This window comes from Canis lupus, chromosome 22 (genome assembly GCF_003254725.2).
Source record: "Canis lupus dingo isolate Sandy chromosome 22, ASM325472v2, whole genome shotgun sequence".
NCBI classification, from domain to species: domain Eukaryota; kingdom Metazoa; phylum Chordata; class Mammalia; order Carnivora; family Canidae; genus Canis; species Canis lupus.
The window spans coordinates 1306533-1326466 of NC_064264.1; the positions used below are offsets into that span (position 1 = coordinate 1306533).

At 35.6% G+C, this 19934-nt stretch overlaps 1 long non-coding RNA gene across 1 annotated transcript in view; it reads left to right on the forward strand.

The window, feature by feature from the left end:
* The first annotated feature begins 245 nt into the window (after nucleotides 1-245).
* Nucleotides 246-19934, forward strand: part of LOC118351909 (uncharacterized) — a 32003-nt gene continuing 12314 nt past the window's right edge. The window contains exon 1 of the long non-coding RNA XR_004808110.1: nucleotides 246-349. This is a non-coding gene — a long non-coding RNA (uncharacterized LOC118351909). The remainder of the gene's footprint in view (nucleotides 350-19934) is intronic.

A 19934-nucleotide genomic window follows, 5' to 3' on the forward strand; every position in this document is an offset into this window, starting at 1 on the left:
GAGCAGGGAGCCTGATGTGGGGTCCCTGGGGCCATGAGCTGAGCTGAAGGCAGATGTTAACCAGCCAAGCCCCCCAGGTGCCCCACCACCTTGTCGGTTTTGCGCCCCATAGTAAATGGCTAGCACATGCTAGGGTAGTCAGTAGTAGGTGAGGGACCACTTCTTGAACCTCTGAGAAACAGGAACTGAAATAAGTTCTCAGTGGCTTATTCCCAAGTGCAGCGGGTGTTACAGATGCTACAGCAATAGCACACATCTGACGGTAGGAACAGGACAGGCTCAGAGTCGACCCTGGGTAAGAGGACACAAAATAGAATGGCTGAACCGTGGTCACTTGCAGCATAACCAGGTAGGAAGCCATGGCTCGGTCCCTCACTTTGCCACTCTTTATCCATCCAAAGCCACCAACCTAGGCGCGCCAATCATTACCTCCAACCCGTCTAAGAATCACCATCGCTGTCTCTTGCTTGGGTTGCTCTGATTGTAAAGGCCCTCGTTCCAGTTCCATATGTCATCTTCCCTTCTCCCTTAACATGGTGTAAGAGAAGGAAAACCTTTGCAGGCTCCTATTTTAATGTTTATAAATCAGCTTTGTGCTCTAATAGTTTTTCTATGTCATTGAATCCAAAATTTTTTAAATCGGGGAGTAGAAATCACAAAGTAGGAGACTTGCAGATTTTACATATTAAAATGAAAATTTTCTGAATATATAAAAAAAAGCTGAAAAATATTTAAAAACTGGGGCAGGGTGCCTGGGCAAAGATGATTGAGCATCCAACTTTTGGTTTCGGCTCAGGTAGTGATTGATCTCAGGGTGGTGAGATGGAGCCCTGACTCTCTCCCTCTCCCTCTACCCCTCCCTCATGTGCTCATTCTCTCCCCCGTCTCTTTTTAAAATAAATAAAATCTTTAAAAAACACATTAGAAATTACTCAACAAACTGAAAAAATGTCACAGACACTAAGTTAAATGATTAATATTTAAATAGTGCAGTAGAATAGGAAACAAAAAAAAATATGTCAATAATACAAACAGTCCTTGAGAGCCAATACAAGTGGTTAGCAAACATACTGAAAAATGAGCATCCCTAAGAAAACAATTCAAAAACTGATAAATAAATCTTGTATTCAAAATCTCTTATTCAAAATTAATAGCAAACATTATTTTTCCAATAGTGATAGAATAAACTGTGATATGTATATTTGGTATTATAGAGCCCATAAAAATGACATATTGCAAGAATTTATAATGATAGAAAAAATTGTAACTTACATGAAAAGAGTGAGATATTAAATTATATGTAATCTTATATTTTAAAATTTCTAAATTTTAAAAAATTATAAAATAAGTAATAATTACACATTGAAAAGATTAGAAGAAAAGTTGCCAAAATATTATTATCTTTGAATAGTGGCATTTTAGACATTGTTGATGTTTCCTACAGTGAATATATATTATCTTTACAGTGAAAAGAACTCCCTTATTTTTTGTAAATAAATGAAATAATAAAAATACACCTCTCATCCTATTGATGTAATTCTCTCTTAACATCATTCACTATTAGGCTTTTATGCATTTGGTAAACACAAATCCTTTTTATTTATTTAATAATATTTTACTGTCTTAGTAGAATCTAAATTATTGCAAACATGTTTCTAAAAACAATGGACACAATGCTGGTGAATAAATAAGCAATCATAGTTTCTTGTTGACTTCATGAAATTAGAAAGAATCTAACCATTTACATCTACATGGATGGAACTGGAGGATATTATACTAAGTGAAATAACTCAATTGGAAAAAGACAATTATCATATAGTTTCACTAATATGTAGAATAAAGAAATAGTGCAAGGGACCATAAGGAAAGGAGCGGAAACTGAATGGGGAAAACTCAGAGAGGAAGACAAACCATGAGAGCCTCTTAACTCTGGGAAACAAACTGAGGGTTGCAGAAGGGGAGGCTGAGGGGAAGGTAACTGGGTGACGGGCATTAAGGATGACATGATGTGATGAGCACTAGGTATTTTACACAACTGATGAATTATTGAAAACTATATCTGAAACGATGTACTTACTATGTGTTGGTAAATTGAATTTAAATAAAAAATTTTTTAAAAGAAATAAAAAATGCCCCCCCCCAAAAGAATATGCCTCTCATCCCTCCCTGTCTACAAAGGGACAATAACTAAACAAGGCTTTGGATCCCTGAGGTCTTTCTTCTCTTCGTATTTGAAACACACAATCTCCTTGAAATTCCAGAAGGAATTTCAGCAAATTTTCGAGATGAAATGGGTCAGATCTGGGCTTAAAGAGTATAGAGGTTGATGTGACCCTTGATCTGAAAAGCTGATATAATAAAACAAAACTAAACTAATGCTAATTTTTAAATCATTGAATGCCCAGTTCATATTAAAAAGTCCAAGTTATTTCCAAAATGTCTTTTTACTTTTTGATTGTTCCAATCAGATCTAAACAATATCTTCTTATTGGATCCAGTAATATTCTCTTAAATCTAAAAGCAAAATATTAAAAATGACATAAATTTCCAATTACAGAAGAATGCTTAAATACATCATAACTATGAAAAGAAATAATATACAATCAGTAAAAATATTTTTTCAATTAATCATTATTTCAATTATTTATTATTTATTGTTTCAAAGACTATTTACTGGTATGGGAAAATGTTCCTGAGATCAAATTAAATGATAGGAAAAAAGTCAACAATTTTTTTCCAGAGGATAAATTCTTCGATATGGGATTTCTGTAACAAAGTGATATATTTAATTCCAGCAACAGTGTATAAAAGAACTCCCTTCCCCTCATTCTCACCAGCACTGGAGATACAGATTTTTAAAAATCTTGATGAGCAACAAATTATATCAGCCCATTTAAATTTGGATTTTAATGCTGAATTCTACTCCCAAAATATACTACATTATATGTTAACTAACTTACTTTAGATAAAAACTTGGAAAAAAATAAAAATTAAAGAAATTTGGATTTTAAGTTGGGGTGAGGGCAAAAATTCTACATATGTTTATTGGTCATTTTTATTTCTTCTTTGATGAACTACTTATTTCTAGACTTTATCTACTCTGCCTTTTTTCTATATAAAAATAGTTTTATGAATATACGATGTTTTTGCATGTTAAGGATATTAATTTCTTATGTTACCAATATTTTCCTTTACTCTATTGCTTGCATTTAATGATAAAAAATTTTAAAGCTAACATATCTTTTGAAAAATCAAACTTTTATGTAATCAAAGATCTTTCTTTTGCTCCATGTCTTTCCTCATTCTGTTTACTCTTAAAAAGTGTTTTTACATTTTTTCTAATCTTTTTACAAGTTCACATTTTATATCTAGATCTTTATCTATAATGTGGTTTTGTATCAGCTAGGAGAGGAAATCTAACAACATTTTCTTCTAAAATATCAATATCTTAATATATATTTCTTAATAATACATTAGTATCCCATGGATACCATGATACTGATGCCATCAGTATCAAATCTTAAACTTACATATATACTCAGTATATTCTTAGATTCTTCTCTGTTCTACTGATTTACTTGTCTTTTTCTCTGTAAAGTGCCATATGATTCTTATTATAGTAGCTTTAGAGTCTGCTGAAATATTTGGACAAATGTCTTTTTGCTATTCTTTTTCAAATATTTATTGGCATGTTTTATACATTTTCTCTTCCATAAAATTTTATATAAATCTATAAAGTTCCTTAAAATCCTCATCTATATTTAATTAAGCATTACACTTATGTGTACATTTGAGAAGGACTGACAAAGTCACAACTAAAGGATGCTCTCTGCAACAAAGTTTACAATAGTAATAAATTTAAGTAATCCAAAGTTATTTTAATCAATAAAGGAATGGTTAAATAAATTATGGTATATCCACATATGATAACTATTCTGCAAAGAACACTCTCTAAGATTCATGTTCTTGTCCAGGCCCTTCCCACATTGAATCAGGGTTGGCATGTGTGTCCAATAAAATGTAGCAAATGTGATACCAAGTTGTTCTTAAGAAGCTTTGAGGATTCCATCTTGGTCAATGGGAAGTATACTCTGGGGGAAGCCAGCTGCCATGTAAGAAGTTTAGATGCCCTAAGACCTTCCTGCTATGAGACATCCTCAGGTACCTACATGAAGAGGCCACGTGGAGGCAATAAAGTGCCCAACCAGTCTCTGCTCTTCCAATTGTCCTAATTGAGGCACCAAAACCATGTAAATGAAGAAGTCAGCTTAGATATTCAGCTCAGCCGAACGTTGGATTCCAGTCCCAGCCGCCATTAAATTAGAGCCACACGGCCTAACTTAGTCAACCCATGAAGTTGTGAGGCACAAAATAATTGTGTTAAGTCACTAAATTTTGGAATGGATGGTTTTGCAGCCAGAGATAGTCACAACAGAAATTGGAACCTGGAACTGGAGTGCCACCATAACAAAATCCAAAACGGGTGACTTTGACTTTGACATTGGGCAGAGGCCAGAAGGTCTCGAGAGACAGTAAATGAAGGCTAAAAAGGCAGTGAAGATAATCTTATTGGAGGATGAAAGAAAGGACTAGTGTTATGTAATGGTGAAAAGTTTGGCAATATGTCACTCACGATAATGAGAAAAACAAAAAGGATTCCTAATGAATTGGTGAATTTGGCTAGAGAATTCTAGGCAGAACATCCAAGTGGCCAAATAGTTTCTTTTAGCTACATATGATAAAGTATGGATAAAAAGAGAGGAGTCAGAAACAGAGCAATTTTTTAATAGAATTTAAAGAAAATTTATGATATCTAAGATAATCTGTCTTGCAAAGGGTCTCAAAGTAAGAAATGCCCTCAGGATAAAAATTAAAGATGTAGCTGTCAGACATTTTGTGAAATGCAACACACATACATGTTTTATGAGTGTTTATAAGATACACACATACACGAAACATGTATGTGTGTTATATTGATACGCATACATGATAGGTTTAAATTTTAAATTCTATTTAATTTTTAAGAGATTTATGAATGTTGTTTTCATTAAATTAAATGAGCCCCAATAAGATTCATAGGCAATACACAAAGTTGTTAAGAGAATACTCTTCAGAGAAACATCACCAGCTTTGACCAAAAGGAACAAAGATAGTTCAAAATGAGAAGAAATCTCAAGGCCTCAACATTTACAGAATGAGATAGCCTCTCAGTTGCAAATAAGGACTTTTTCTTCTGAATCAGGAAAATTGACTTGGAAAGCCAGATAAGAGCCATGGAGAAATGTTTCCAGGTAGTAAGGCTGGGTCCTGATATAGCAACTAGCATTACGTGCCTAGTGGAGATTTGGAATTGCTATGGAATAGTTACTATTATATGATTCTAGTTCTCATCTTTTCCATGTTATCCTATGTATGTTTTATAATTATATCTTAAATGTGGGGTCCACATAACTTGTCTCACACAGTGGACAAACTCAAAAGGACAAAATACTATGACAAACTCAAAAGGATGTGATAGATCTGGAATAAAACCTGTATGTAATATGACTTTAATTGAGAAAAACAAGTATTTAATATACATGTTATGTAAGTATTTAATATAGTATGATTCCATTTTGATTAAAAGAAATATATATTCATACCTATATTTCTTATGTTTATCAACAGAGAAATAGATACATAGATAGGTATACGGCAGGCATACACATAAATAGATCTTTATAAGCATAGGAAAAATTACTCAAGACCATATACTCCAAACTGCTAATAATGGTTATTTCTAAGGATTGACATGGATAGAAGTGAGACTCTGTTTCTTTATAAAAATTCAAAACATGTGCTGGGATTATAGGTAATTTTTGCTTTTGGATATTTTAGAGATAATTTTAAATAAGATTAAAGTTTAAAACCAACCAGCTGTTATCATATACACACACACACATATATATGTATATGTGTGTATATATATATATGTACATATATATGTATATATACATGTGTGTTTTTAAATTTACATTTTAAAGCCTACTATATTTACATATAAACATGGATGTGTGTATGTACATATATATACATAACACACATATATCTGTGTTAAACTTAAAAGATGACTGTTACATGGAAGGCAGTATGTTCCTTGTTGCTTTAGTTACAACAATACTGGCCATACTTTAAAAGAAAAAAATGATCTTTTTTTTAAATGACATTTTTATGATCAAATGAAAACTATGTTCTCAAAAGGACTGGAAGATATACAGGCAATCTGCTACAAAGTCACAAAGTAATTCTTGAAAATCCTAACGTTCTGAAAAATCAAGTACTGGCAATAATAAGGCTTACCAGTAAACATAAAGGCTAGACAGCCCTCTTAAAACCTATAGAACTTTCTGACAAAAATAATCAAAACAATAGTACATTTGAGTCCTCTCAGGCATTAGACCCAGCATCACAAATAGATTATTTTTTTCACCCTTAAATACTAGGACTCATGATTCCTACTTCAAGAGTTAAGTCCTTCAGTGTATGTGCTCCTAATAGATACCAGTCTCATCAAAACTTAAAAATATATTTAAACTATGGCAATTCATCAAAGAATGTATTAGCATTGTGAATAATTCTTATTATACTTCAGGTTTTTTTCTTGAAGTATATTGATAAGGCTTTTTCAAATTATTTTAAGATAGCTCACTCTTAATCTCTTCAAAATGTTAAAATGCTGGGAAAAAAATAATCTCCCAGTAGATATAAAACTACTGTGTATGGACACATTTCTCTATTTATCAATCACATATGAGTTAATTGGCATGTAAAGCAACTCACATTATAGCAGAACACTGTGCAACAAAATGTTAATACTAGTTATTCCTGAAATGTGAAACTATGAGTAATTATAATTTCTTTTTATGATTTATCCTTATTTTTAAATTTTTATATAACAGGCATTATTTTCCTAATTAGAAAAAGAGGGGTTTTTTTTTGTTTTTGTTTTTTGTTTTTTTTTTTTTAAGAATTGAAACTGTCTCCTTCCTTTGTAATTCCTCACACTCATGTAATATATACTTAGTCCTGTCACCAGTTTCTCTCCAACAGTACCTTCAAATGATTGCTCACTTTGGCCTCCACCAACTTCTTAGTTTTCTTGTAGAATTTAGAATTTAGTTGAATTTAGGAAATAGTTGAAAAATATTCCTCTACATTAGATATGAGATACAGAATGAAGAACCAAGGGGCAGTCCCAGGTCTTCGGAGATTATTTTCACTACAAAAAACCACTTTTGGTGGTTCATGGCAATTTCACGACCCATATTTGTGAGAGCGCCTGGCTCCTGCAGGAGCATCAAACTGCCTTGGCCACTTGACTCTTCTGAAGTTTTCTTCATTGACCAAAGTCTGGAAAATCAGGCCCTCTGGATAATGAAATCCTCCAATGGGCAAGTGTATTCTGCTTCTTTTCCAGCTCTAACTTGGCCATGTCTGAGCACTATTAAGCAAAGCATAAAATTCTTTACTTTTACTGTCATCAGTTGGGAGCAGACAAGGAGGAACAGGCTTGGGTAGGAGGGAAAAAGTTTTTAGTAAATGTAAGAAAGTTGCTTAATTGCAAGAATTTCATAAGTCATCCAAGAAGTGGTTGTTTCTAACCTGCATCCTAGGGATATTAACTCTTCTGAAAATGACTGCTTGATCTCAGCTCCACTTTTGTGAAATAACAAACCCAAATTCTATCATAAGTAACTATGGAAAGGATTATTTTCCTGACCTAAGGACCTAGAATATCACTTTTTGAGGTTTATATGACATTTCTGGAAAAATCACCCAACACTAAATATGGTGCAGGGATTTTAGCCTATATAATGTCAGGCTGTACCCTGGAAGCCCTCAAATGATGTCAGCCACTGGGCCTAGTACCACAGAAGGACAGGTAAATGAGATTATAACAGTTGGAACAGATGATCCCATGGGCATAGTCCCACCATCATCAACACCACAAAGAATAAGCCCACCTTGCATCAATCCCATATCAGAACACCATTCCAATGATCCTTCCTTGTCTGTTCCAACCCTAATACTTCATTTCCCATAATCTTTAACTAGGACCTCTGGAACTATTTTTTAATCAAACTTCTATATACCCTGGACCTAATTTCTACCTGCATATTTTTCTCTTGAAGTTACTGTTTCTCCTGTAGCCCTCTTGTACCTGTCATCATCTTACACTGCATATATCTGTAGGATCAGCAAACTTCTTTGTTCCCCATTGCTGTTTCTAGTTTATTAGCTTCTTATAAAAAATGTTAATCATATGAATTAATGATTAGTTTTGGGATTCAATAATTTGTTTATACTATTCTCTCCACTATCCTGATGCTATCCTCTACTGATCTAATTATTCCTTTTATTCATCAAAGATTTTGTGACTTTGATCACAGTTTTCTCTGCCAGGAAGCACAAAGTCTCTGGATCAGAGAACATCATGTTTATTACTCACAGAGCATGTTCACACCAGCTCCCTGAGCCTCAATCCCCATAAGGTGACATAATGAGAGCCAGAAAGAAGTACCCCATGCAAACAGCAAGGTTGTATACAGGGGAAGGTACCTAAGATGATAAGCTTACTTAGGGTGCCTAACACATCTGCCCCGCCTCCCTTCTGGAAGGAAAAAGAGAGAAAGAGAGACAGAATTTTACTCTGGAAGGTAAACAAATCCTCTCTGAGATTCTGGGTGAAGGTCCTTGGGTGTTTACTACCCAGAAATGTAAGCACATGACCCCATGAAAAGTAAGTCTCTAAGTCTCTCTAGAGTAACACACTATCTCTAGCTTTCTAAGGTATATTCGTTATTCAGTCATCATCTAACCAAGTTTGCTAGTGTTCTCTGCTTGAAAAGCCCAGTCGGAGCAGAAATGTAAAAATATGCATGGAGAATTATCTCTCAGAATTACCCCAGAACTGGTCATTACTCAAAACCTCTCTATAACCAAAATCATTAAATCATGTTCCTGCTAACTCCTTTCCACCCAGGTTGCTGCGTGGGCTCCTTAGATTACAAATGTTCTTTAATCTCTTTAGGGTCTCTAGTCTACAGACTCTTCCTCTTCCTCCCAATCCATCAGGCTTCTTTTTCGAATCCCTCCTTTCCAACTTGAATTTCATGTTACATAATTTCAATAATATGTTTGCCAGTATCCTAAACTCCCTCTTTTTTTATTTACATTTATATCAGCAGCTGCTAACAAAATGACAATGTTACCTGAACCTCTTTCCCTCTGTTCCTGAGTCAAGATAGACAAGTATTGATGGAAAAAGTAACATATGGAGCATATGGGGATCATGGTGAAGTCATAAACACCAAAACAAATGTGTCCTCAACACATCTTAGCAAGATTCCTACATGCATTTAAATCAGTTCTCTTTCCCACTTTCTAGTAAATACTTCAAATTTTCTCCACCCTTCTTGGATCTCTAATTTGCCCTTTTATCTTCACCTTCCCTTTCACTCTTTTTTTTTCTTCCCTCTCACTCTTAAAAAATGGCCTCACTTCCTACTTCACAAAGAAAATAAAAGCCGTAGGACGAAGCTCCCATGGTGAACTCCTTATATCTACTCATCGTTCTTTCTCCTCTTCAGTTAGAGTAGAATTAGTCCTTCTCTTTTCTAAGACAATTTGTTCCGATTGCTACATTGGCCTTTCCAGGTACCTTTCACCATCTCTTCTCTCTCCTTTATATTCCACATTTCCTCTCACTTGAATCTTTCCTATTGACATTTACACTTACTCAAGTTTCTGCCATCTACAAAGGAAAAACGAAACAATCCTCATACCTTCTAACTAGTCTTTCCACATTTACTTTTGCTGTCTTCCCAATCTATTTTCCACCCCACAGCCTCTGTGATCTTTTCAAATTAGACCATGGTCACCACCTCCTAACCCTGCCCCACTTAAAACTCTTCAGTGGCTTCACTAGCCCTTTGAATGATAACCCAAGCTCTGCAAATGCCTTATAAAGCCCTGCTGGCCTGACCTGTCCCCCGCCCCTTTCAACTTTAGTTTGCACAACCCTCTTTCCTTACTCTCCGTACTACATTTTCACTGCTCTTCTTTCTCTTCATCAAATTTGCCATTTCATTTATCCCCAGGACCATTGTGCATGCTTCTCCAATTGCCTGTTGTGTGCTTCTTTCTTTCTACATTCTTTACCCCATCCCTGACCAGCTCATCTAGTTCAGAAATTTTCTAATTTGGGGAAGACTTCCCAGAACCCCAAATCAGATAATTCTCCTTCAGAGTAATTATCTCTGAAATACATTTATCTTTGTGATTATTTGATTAGTAGCTATGTCCCTCCAGCAGACTATAAACTTCATTAGAAAAGTAGAAAAATCCAGCACGATTCCTTGAAGTTTAGCCCATCATAAACAAAGTATTGAATACATTTCAGATGAAGGAATAAATGAATGAATGAAGACTGGCAAAGAAGTACTCCTCATCCACCCAGCTCCCATAATCAAGACAAATCTTGGTTTTCTAAAGAAGAAGTTGTCATAGCCACATCATTGATGTTTAGTTCCTAAAACAAGCTATATTATATGCTAAAGGAAGAAGCAGGGCTAAGAAAGTTAGTGCTGCCTTCTGCTCATCCTCTAACCATCTTGCTAATCCCCAAAGGAGGGCATTCACCACAAGGCAAAGTAGTCATCTCTGTTTCTATTATTCTTAGTATGTTTGTTGAGTGACATGTCAATTACAGTCCTCTTGCCCCTGATTGCAGGGGTCATTTGAGCCTAAGAGAACTCACTCTTAATCCTGTCCAGAAAATACAATATCATATTCCAGTTTGGTGGTTGAATGTACCAGATGGGTACACATGGCCAAGACACTGCAGGGTTATGAACTCTGTGGGGTCAATATACTCACAGGAGAAAATTCTGAGATTTAAGCTCTTGGAAGAGATGACCACTGGAGCTGAATTTTTAAATATACTTTTATGGGATCTTATTTTCAAGTTGCTTCTTCACCATTAGCATGGAATCAGCCATTTAGGGAACAACCTCTACAGGAAAATCAGATGCTTCTCATTTCCAAGTTGACTCCTTAGAAGACCCTGGAGTGAGTTCATCGTTAGTTACCTAAAGAATTTCAAAACATTTAATTTAGTGGCTGCAAATGACAATGACAGTAACAATAGATACTCATTATGGATCTTCTTCTAGAAGCCTGGTGCTTCATATAATGTTCACAGCAATCCTGGGAAATAGGAAACACCTTTAGCATTTTGTATATGAGGAAATTGAACCTTAGGAAAGTAATTTTCCCAAAGTTCCTTGGGATATAGGTGAGAAAGCAAGATTTCAAACCCAGATTTGTCTGAAGTAAAAAAATCTTGGTTTTTCTTGATGACACCATGAAGATACCTAAAGTAATGTGAGAATGTGACTTCCAGAATGTGCTGTATTTTTCCATAGTTTCTTCACCCACTTCCTGCATCCTTACTTCAGGTTCATAGGTCTTTCCCTCTCTCATCCCAAACCCATTGTCACTTTCCTGAAGGAACACAAAATAAGATGTCTTAGAGAAATAGTGATTTTCCTGGGTTTCCTCCAGTAAGAACTCCCTGAACTTTACCATAAACCACATTGGGCTAAGAAGGCCTCTGCTGTATTTCAAAGCATCTAGAGTCTACTCCTACCACGATACACACTAGGTTATAATGTTTACCAGTTTGTAGTTCTCTACTACAGAGCTTCTGAGTAGGATGAAACAAGTCATAGTCACATTTGCATCTCAAGCACTGTGGCATATAGTTGGCAATTTTCTTATTATTAAATACATCAAGACACCTCCTTACTTCTTTCCAGATCCTTAAGAATAGATATCATACTTTTTAAAGTAAAAAAATTAAAACTAAAACAATGCAGAAAAAGGTCTTCAGGGACACAATGCCTGCCTAAAGCAAGTTTAATGAAAACAACATTACCAGGCTAACAAGCTTCAGGTAACAAGAAGCAGTGCAGAAGAACTATATAAATATGGAAAGAGATTCCCTCTGAGGCATAGTGTAAAGGAAAAACCTAAAGCTGAGAATGGACATTGAGAAAAAGCCCCCAGCCAACCAATCTCCACCCTAAGCACATAGTATCACTAGAGAAATTTTAAATCTATGATGCATTCATTGTAAGTAATCATAATAATAATAGCCCACAATACCAGCTCAATTCCTGACTAGATTGACCAATAATCCACACTGAGGCCTAACAGAAAGAAGTATTTATTTCCAGGCATAAAAACCACACTTTAGGATCTACTGTCCTACAGAAGATATCTAGCCTTCAACAAAAAAATTACAAACATACAAAAATAAAGCAAGAAGAAACAACACACTATTTAAAGTAAATAAATACAAAAAGACTCAGATATAACACAAAGTTTGAAACCATAAGGCAGGAAATTTAAAATAACTATAATTATATGTTAAAGGCTTTAATGGGTAAGGAAGACAGTATGCAGTATCAGACAAGTAATTTCAGCAGACAGATGAAAACAACAAAGGGAGGTTCGAATAGAGATGCTAGAAAAAAAAAAAAAAACACAGCTACAGAGATGAAGGATGCCATGGAGTGGATCATCAATAAATTTGACACCAAGAAAGAATCAGTACCTGAATATAGCGTAATACAAATTACCCAAATTGAAACACACACACACACACAAAAGAGTGAAAAGAGCAGAACAGAACATCCAAAGGATGTAGGACAATGATATGTATCTTTTTTTTGTAATTTGTAAACAATTATTTTTTAATTTAAATTCAATTTGCCACCATATAGTAGAACACCCAGTTCTCATCCCATTAAGTGCCCTTCTCAGTGCCCATCACCCAGTCACCCCATCCCCCCATTCTCCTCCCCTTCTGCAACACTTTCTTTGTTTCCCAGAGTTAGGAGTCTCTCATGGTTTGTTTAACTCCAGTTAAACTTCTCTTAGAAGAAGAGAAAAGGAATAAGGCAGGTAAAACATTTGAAGGTATAATGGTCAAGAATTTTCCAAAATTAATGACGGATACCAAAATACAGATCCAAGAAACACAGAGAACATCAAAAAGGATATACACAATACAATGCAAAACAAACAAACCCTAGAAATACCTTCTTCAAACTCCAAAAAACAAAAATCAAACAAAAAAAAAACTGTCAAAAAAACAAAGAAAAGAGAATAAAATGTTGAAGGCAGACAAAAATAAATGATACATTAATACTGATATAAACAAATGATTGAATAAGTAAACACTGGAAAAGAAAGGACAAATATCCCTTGCAGAAGAATTTCCAATAATTTATGCAGATACTCTCCCCTTAAGGAAGGAGAGTAGAACTCCCCACTCCTGAAGTATGGGCTTTGCATATACATTTACTTCCAAAAAGTTCAAAAAGAAGGGAATAAATGTAAAATGGAGAAACCTAACAAACACCACCTCTGCCAGATGATCAAGCCAACATCAACGGCGATATGTCACGTTGACAACACATACCCTTGATATGATGGCACAAAAATGTCACTTTACCCCTCCAGTCTTCTTCCCCAAACTCTAAAACCCCAGCCTCACCATGAGAAAAACATCAGACAAATCCAAATCAAGAGATATTCTAAAAAATATCTGACCAATATTCTTCAAAACTATCAAGATCATCAAGAGCAAGGAAATTTTGAAAAACTGTCACAGACAAGAGGACACTAAGGAAATATGACCAAATATAACATGGTATTTTAGATGGGATTCTAGAACACAAAAAGGACATAAGGTAAAAACTAAGAAAATCTGAGTAAGTATGGATTTTGGTTAATACTAAGCTATCAATATTGTTTCACTAATTGTAATGATCTATCATACTAATATGAGATACTAATAATAGGGGAAATTTGGTATGGTGTATATTGAAACTGTTCCACAAGTCAGTTTTTCTGTAAATCTAAAACTGTTCTAAAAATAAGTTTTATTAGACACCAGATAAAGCTAAAGACATATTGCATACAGAGGAACACAGATAAGAACAAACTTCTCATCCAAAACTGTGAAAGCCAGGAAAATATAGAGTGACATCTTTAAAGAAAGATATTTTTTAAAAGTTAACCCAGAATTCTGTATCCAGGAAGGCATTTTTTTTTAATGAAGGAAAGATATTCTTTTTTTTAACTGAGAGAATTCATTGCCAGTAGACCTGCACTATAAAAATTTTCAAGAATATCTTTCAAGCAGAAAGACTATAATATCAGACAGAAAGTTGGATCTACACAAACAAATGAAATGTGCTGTAAAGAGAATGAATAAAGGTTTATAAAATCATCTTCATGCTAGTAAGTGTTCTAAAAGATAACTATGCGAAGCAAAAAACATTATCACTATGTTGTGTGTTTATAACATAGCAAAAATAAAATGCAGAGCATAAGATACAGGATAGAGAAATTGGGAATATACTGTCTTAAGGTCCTTATGCTACATATGAAGCAATATTGTATTATTTGAAGGCAAGCTCAGATTAATCAAAGACTCATGTTGTAAGTAGGGCAAGCACAAAAAGTTAAAATAAGAAAGAAGCATAAATAATAAGCCAATATTGAAGATAAAATGAAATAATAAACAATTAAATTATCCCCCCAAAAGGCTGAAAATGGCAAAATAAACAAAGAACAGATAGAACACATAGAAAATAGCAAGCACGTGGGCAGATTTTAATGCAACCACATTAAAAATTACATTAAATATAAGCAATCTCAACAAAATAATGAGAAGACAGAGATTTTCAGATTGAACAAAAAAGCAAGATCCAGATTATATGCTGTCTACCAGAAATTCAATTTAAATATAAAGATGAATTTAAAGTAAAGGGATAGAAAAATGTATAGTATACCAACAATAATTAAAAGAAAAGCTGACATAATTAGTATAAAATGAAGTATACTATGAAAGGAATGTTACCAAGGAAAAAAGAGAAAAATAATCTCTGAACAAAGGGATAAATTCTCCAAGAAGATATAACAATCCCAAGTGTGTATTCACTTAACAACAGAGCTTCAAAATTCTTGAAGCAAAAGTTTATGGAACATAAATGAGAAAATAGAGAATCCACAATAGTAGTGGAAATTTCAACATTCCTCTTTTTATAATTGGTAGAACAAGTAGACTGAAGTCCTGATCATTACTATCAATGAACTTGACCTAAGTGATATTTGTAGGATTACTACACCCAACAATAACATTATACATATTCTCTTCAGGTGTAATTATTATATTCAATTAGAGCATATTTTATTCCATCGACAAATTTTACCAAATTTAAAAGACATCATAGTAAGAGTGTTCTTTTACCATATCAAAGTTAAATTCAAAAATTACTAACAAAGATATCTGTAAACCCTCAAATATTGGGAAATTAAATAAGTCTAAATGAGAAGGATCAAAGAGAAGGTCTCAAGGTCAATTTTAAAATATTTTGTACTAAAAAAAATAAATAAAAAATAAAGTATTTTGTACTGAGAGAAAACTAAAAAGCAGCATATAAAAATTTGTGGAATGTATCTAAAGCAGTGCTTAGAGAGAAATGTTAGCATTAAATTCTTATATAAAACATAGTCACAAAAATCCTGTATAAATACTAGCAAATTTAAGGTAGCAATCTATAAAAATATATTTTAAAAGAAAGTACATCATGACCAAGTAGGATTTTTCCAAAATGTAAGGTTGGTTCAACATTCAAACACAAATCAATATAATTCACCATATTACAAAATAGAGAAAAAATAATATGATCATCTTAATAGATGAAAAGATCAGGAACAAGACAAGGTTGTCCTCTCTCACCACTCGGATTCAACATCACACTGAAAATTCTAGCAGATGCAATAAGAAAAAATAAAAGAAGGGCATACAGATTGGAAAGGAAGAAATGAAAGTCCCTATTTGCAGCTCAAATGCTTGTCTAAAGAGAAACACAGAATCTACACACACACAAAAAAAAATGTTTCTGAAACTAATAGTTTAGCAAGGTTGTAGGATAAAAATCAATATACAAAAATCCATTATATTTCTGTATACCAACAATGAATAATTGAAATTCAAAATATATAAAATAATACTATTTATAACACCCTTCTCCCAAAAATACTTAGGTATAAACCTAACAAAACACATGCAGAATAGGTATGCTAAAAGTTACAAAACACTGATTAAAAAAAAAAAAAAAAAGCAGAGTCTTAGGTAAATGGAGAGATATACCATGTTCATAAAATGGAAGATTCAATATTGTTAAGATCTCATTTTTCCTTAAATTGGTGTATACATACCATGCAAACTCAATCAATATCTCAAAAAGATTTTTTTTTTTTTAAAGATTTTTATTTATTTATTCATGAGAGATACAGAGAGAGAGGCAGAGACACAGACAGAGGGAGAAGCAGGCTCCATGCAGGGAGCCTGACGTGGGACTCAATCCCGGGTCTCCAGGATCACACCCTGGGCTGAAGGCGGCACTAAACCGCTAAGCCACCAGGCCTGCCCTCAAAAATATTTCTTTATAAATGCCAAATAGAATAACCAAAACAATTCTGAAAAAGAAAACACAAAGCTGAAAAACTCACTGTATATGTTCTCAAGATTTATGACAAAACTTTGGTTAAAAAGAAAAACTTCATATTTATAAAAGGATAAATACAGATTAGTGAGACACAATAGAGTCCAAAAAAAAAAAAACGCACATGCGAATATAGTCAACCAATTCTTGACAAAAGTGCAAAAGCAATTCCATGGATAAAGAATAGTATTTTCAACAAGTCGAATTAGAGCAATGTATGTATGTATATGATATATATATTATACATACATATATAAATACATATATATGCAAAAAAATGAACCTTAACACATACCTTGCACTCTATTTAAAAATAACTCAAAACTGATGTAATGTAAAGGATAAAACTAGAAAATTCCCAGAAGAAAACATAGGAGAAATCTGTGTAACCTTGTGTTAACCAATGAATTCTTAGATATACCACAGAAAGGCCAATCTGTAAAATAATATATTTATATGTTGTACCATATCAAAATTCAGAACTTTTGCTCCATAAAAGATACTGTAAGGGAATCAAAAGGCAAGTCAAATACTGAGAGAAAATATTTATATATAACATATCTGACCAAGGACTTCTATCAAGAGTATATAAATTCTCAAAACTTAGTAAGAAAACAACTTTAAAAATTGATAAAAGATCTGGACATACACTTCACCCAAAAAAAGATACCCCGAAGGCAAATAAGCACATGAAAGATATTCATATCATTAGTCATCAGGGACCCAAATTAAAAAGGAAATACCACTATTTACCTACAAAAATGGTTGATTGATTGACCAATTTTGAGAAAGAGAATGAAAGAGAGAGAGAGAGGAGGGAGAAAGAGAATCCTAAGCAGGCTCCTCGCCCAGCACGGAGCTCAACGTGGGGCTCGGCCTCACAACCCTGCGATCACGGCCTGAGCCAGAATCAAGAGTTGGTGACTTTACCAGCCGAGCCACCCAGGCAAGACCCTGGATTATTTAGATCAAATAAACTGACAATACCAAGTGGTGTCACAAGATGCTCTCGGATCTTGCTGGTGGGAAAGCGAAATGTCACAGCCCATTTGGAAACCAAGTTCACCGTTTCTTACAAAGTCCACCCTGGGCTGACCATATGGCCCCGGGAGCTCACTCTCAGGGTTCTGCCCAAGAGACGTAAAATCCCACGTTCACACGAAAACCTGTGCACAAAGGTTTTACGGCTGCTTGCTTCACCATCACTCCAAACTGGACGCCGCAGCAACCACAAGGGTGAGTGGATGCACAGACCGTGGCACGTCCCTGCAAAGTTTTGCTACTGGATGGTGAAAAGGAACAGCCAGTCCACCCATGCACGCAACAGCACAGAAGAATCTCTAAGGAGTTTTGCTAAGAGAAGAGTCATCCCCAGAGGCTGCACGCTGCACGCTGCACATTCCCTTTACATGATCTTCGGGAAAAGGCAAAACTGCAGGATGGAGCCCAGCTCAGCGTCTGCCCGCCCTTGGAAGACAGAGAATGCACATGGACCAGCGGCGTGAAGTCATTTATTGAAGCAACAGAACCCAGTGTCTGTGGATCGTGGTGGTAGAGACACGGCGCTGTGTGTTTGCTGAATCTGTACGTCCCTAAGGGTGCATTTTACAGTTTGCAAACTTAAAAGCGGAACAAAAATAAGAGGTCCTTCATTCCAAGGAGAAGCTCGAATTGAAGAAAATTCAAAAAATTCAGATCTGCTCTAAATCTGGTCATCCTACAGAAGGGGTCCTGCCCCCAAGAAAAACCATGGCCCTATCCCCAAGTCCTGGGGGAAGCCATTTAGCTCTGCATGTCACAAAAGCATTTCTTGGAGGGGGAGGGAGTGTACTTGAAGATAGAATAATCGAATGAGGTACGTCCCCACGCTCCCTCCCTGCGCGAGAGGCCCTGATAACACACCAGCGCCGCAGACCGTTTGGGCAAACCTAACCTTTTCCCTCTTCAACAAACCGAGGACTGGAAAGCCTATAAATGTGCTATTTCAGCTGTTTTAAGCAGCTTATCGTGATTTTCTGAGAGTCTGGCCTCAAGACTCTGGATCCCTTCTTAATAACATTTAATGCTACCATTATGTAATTGAATCCATTTTGTCTGTGTAGTGGGAATATCATTAAACTGTAATTCATTTCACTGTCTTCGAGCTTTCAGACCCTCAAATCCCAGAGTCCAGAACATCAGGAACTTGAAGCAGGGAGCGATCCTAATCCTTTCTCTTCCCGCCGCCCCCTGGGCCAGGCTGAGTTTCTGCAGCCTGCGGTGTAACCCACTTCATTATCGACAACACCCCGGGGTGCCTCAGGCCCCGGCCCCATCTGCAGGCCGCATCCCCATGGGTGAGTGCCTTAAACCCTCTGATACAGACCGTGACACCCGCTCCCCATTTGCTGAGTCTCCGTCTGGGCCCAGAGCATTCCTGGATACGCCGTCATGTCAGGAGATGGTACCTTCTCCGACGGCTGCGCCCTCGACGTTAAGTACCTGGCACCTTGCCACCTAACGTGCAAGTAGCCACAGGATTATTGGAACCACATGTTCATTAGCGACGTTGGCACTGGCTCAGCCTCCACTGTCCGAGGCTAATGTTCTATATTCCATCATAGCCCAGGCGCGGGGACAGCGTAGGATACAGTTCGGGCCCGAGAACAAACAGTCTTCTTTGACGAAATCCGAGTCCTCAACTGTTAGAAACACGATCCGGTTTCTATCTTGACATATGTCTGCACTGATGTTTCAGAGAGGGACGTGTTTTGAAAGAAAACACCGTTCTTGCACTGTTATCTTTGCAAAATTGTATTGATTCTTTCCACCACTCGCAGGGACAACTGGAGTCTGCCGGCTTCTTGCTGTGCTAATCACTCCATCCCTGGAGATTCGTGCAAGAGTGTTTCACTTAATATAAAGGAGTGACTCAGAATCGTTGCTTTCAATTAAGAAAGCCTGAGAGAGTTCTGAGAACAGTGTTCTCTTCTTCTGGAAGTGGAGAGGGGAGGGGGTACTTGGACAGGGAGGGAGGGAAGGAAAGAAGAGAAAAAAAAAACATAAGCAGAAAAATGACTTGTGCACTCAAAATGAAATCATCAGTTCCATGCACTATTTTCATCAAATTTAATTCAGATTGCCCAAGTTCTCAGCCTTTCAGACATGATTTATTTACAATGCATACTTGCTTTTTTGGTTCCATCCTGATAGAGAGACATGCTGGGTTTTTTTTTTTTTTTAACCTTTTTATTATCATTTATTCTCATGTGTGTGCATCTCACACATAAGTCAGGGGCTTTTGATTTCCCCGTATCTTTTACTGGAGAA